Below are 2,564 nucleotides of genomic sequence, written 5' to 3' on the forward strand. Positions count from 1 at the left end.
AGGGGAAGGTGGTGGTAAATGGGGGGAAGAGTTTGTTGTTTATTTTTGTATTTACAAAGCGCAGCTTTTTCCTGGTGCCGGGCACGGGAAGAGCGGCAGGATGTGACCTCCATCCATCTCCCCCTCCCGCACACAATGCGCCGCGGGTGCCGCCGCCATTGTCCGCGTGGGGACGGGCACCTGGCGCCCGCCGGCACCGCCGCCACCACCTCCAGCTGGGCCCCGCGCTGCGCACACGCACTGAACAACAGCCATTAAAAAAAAAAAAAAAAGAAAGAGCAAGGTTGCAGATTTCCTCTCTGGAAAACAACCGGGAGCAGCGTGGGAAGGAGGGAGCGAAGCGCTGCGCCGGTGTCACCTCTGCGGCACAGCCCCCCTGGGGGGGGGGGGGTCCTGGCTGCCACCCTCGTAGCGCTGCAGCGAAGACCGTGCGTGCACGGAGAGCCCTCATGTGTCCCGTGGGCTGTCCTGTCTGTCGAGGCACGGTGTCCTCCCGGCTGTCCTGGGAGCCTGGCCCTCTGCCAGGGCTCACACAGCGCTGGGGGAGAGCCCAGGTATCCGTCCTGTGCATGGGGCAGATGTGCTCTTCTTCCTCGTGCATGGAGCAGGTGTGTCCTTGACCCCTATGCATGGGGTAAGTGTGCCACTCGTCCCCATGCAAAGGACAGATACGTCCTTTATCCCTGTGCATGAGGCGTATATGTCATGTATGTCCTTTATCTCAATGCATATGGGCCGATGTGCCCTTTATCCCTATTTATAGAGCACACACATCCTTTATCCCATGCATGGGGTAAATGTGCCCCTTATCCCCATGCAAGGGGCAGATGTGTCCTTTATTCCCATGCATGGAGCAGATGTGTTCTTTATCCCTGTGTATGGAGCAGATACATCCTTTATCCCCATGCATGGAGTAGATATGTCCCTTACCCCTGTGCATAGGGAAAATGTGTCCCCTGTCCCCATGCATGGGGCAGATGTGTCCTTTATCCTTGTGCATGGGGTAAATGTGTCCTTTATCCCCACGCATGGGGCAGCTGTGCTCTTTTTTCCCATGCATGGCACAAACACACCTCTGCCCATGCTGGCTTCAGCCCTGCCCGGGCCCACACCTGCCTTCCCCATGAGCTGATGGGCACACAGAACCCCACCCAACGCTGCCACCCAAACCCCAGCGAGGATGCGCAGAGGGAACGCGCTGCCCCACCACCCCCAGCACGTTCTGCTCCTCCAGCCCTCGGGGCCAGCTCAGCCCTGGGAGCATCCCCAACCCTGCACACCCCAGCACGGCCGCGGGCAGCCGGACATGCAGCTGTGTGCTGGCTCTGCACAAGCTGCTGAGCTCTGCGGAGCAGCTGGCCCCGGCGCGGGGCTCACGCTGCCCGGCCTTCCCCCCAGCCAAACGTGGGATGGATTAAGGCGTAATGAAGTGAAATCTGCCTTCTTTTATTATGCTAAATAAACACCACTATATAGACATATGTACTGGTGTTTAATTCGGGGAGAGGAGCGCACCGACGCTGATTGCATCCGTTTTCGCACATTAGCGTCTGGGCAGCCGGGCTTTGCAGTGACGGAGCAAAGGGATGCGGAGCAGAGGGACGTGGCTGAGCTCCACACAAGGGACAAACATTTGACATGACCCCCAAACCCACCACCGCTCCCATGCTACTTTTTTCCACGCTACCCCCCCCCCGCATTATCCATGCCCCAAATAAATAGGAATTTGCTGCAGTGTTTTACAGAGCCAAAGGGGTTTTCCCCCAAGAGCAGCTTCTCGAGCTCCAGCTGTTTGCAAAGAGCCGGCACCGCCGAGCTCAGCCCCGTATCCCATGCCTGCCCTACCCAGGGCTGTGCTGGAACTGGAGCAGGGTTGCATGGCACGGCTGATCTCCTAGTATCTCTGTCTCTGCCGCGTGCCCTATCCCCGCTGCGGCACCCCTGTGGTGTGGCCGCGCTCGCAGGAGCCCCACGCAGAGCAGCATCGCCCGCGGAGCAGCTGGCACAGGGCACGCATTGCTCAATGCCCCGCTCAGAGCCTCGCCCCGGCAGCAACGAAACGCAGCGCTGCTGCAGCAAAGGGTGGTGCCAGCACGGGCAGCGCACGGCATTGTGCAGCACTGCACGGCACGGCACAGCACGGTATGGCACGGTACTGCACGGTACGGCTTTGCATGGCACAGCGTGGCATTGCACGGCATCGCATGGCACGGCACGGAATGGCGTGGCGTTGCACGGCATTACGCAGAAAGGCATCGTACGGCGCAGCATTGCACAGCGTGGCACTGCACGGCATTGCGCAGCACAGCGTTGCACGGCATTGCACAGCACTGCATGGCATCGCCCTCCCGCAGCCACGGCGAGCCTTGTGCTTGCAGAAATGCCACCCAACACCTCGGGAACAAGCCGAGCACTTATTCCCAAATCCATTCTTTACACTGGTTTATTCCCATACGTAGCCCCCAGCTCACCGCATCCCCCATCCCAGCGGCACACCGGCCCCATCCTGCCAAGCTCAGCAGGTGCAGCCCTGTGAGCACAGCACCCAGCCCCCCACACAGCCC

This window comes from Numida meleagris, chromosome 19 (genome assembly GCF_002078875.1).
Source record: "Numida meleagris isolate 19003 breed g44 Domestic line chromosome 19, NumMel1.0, whole genome shotgun sequence".
NCBI lineage: Eukaryota > Metazoa > Chordata > Aves > Galliformes > Numididae > Numida > Numida meleagris.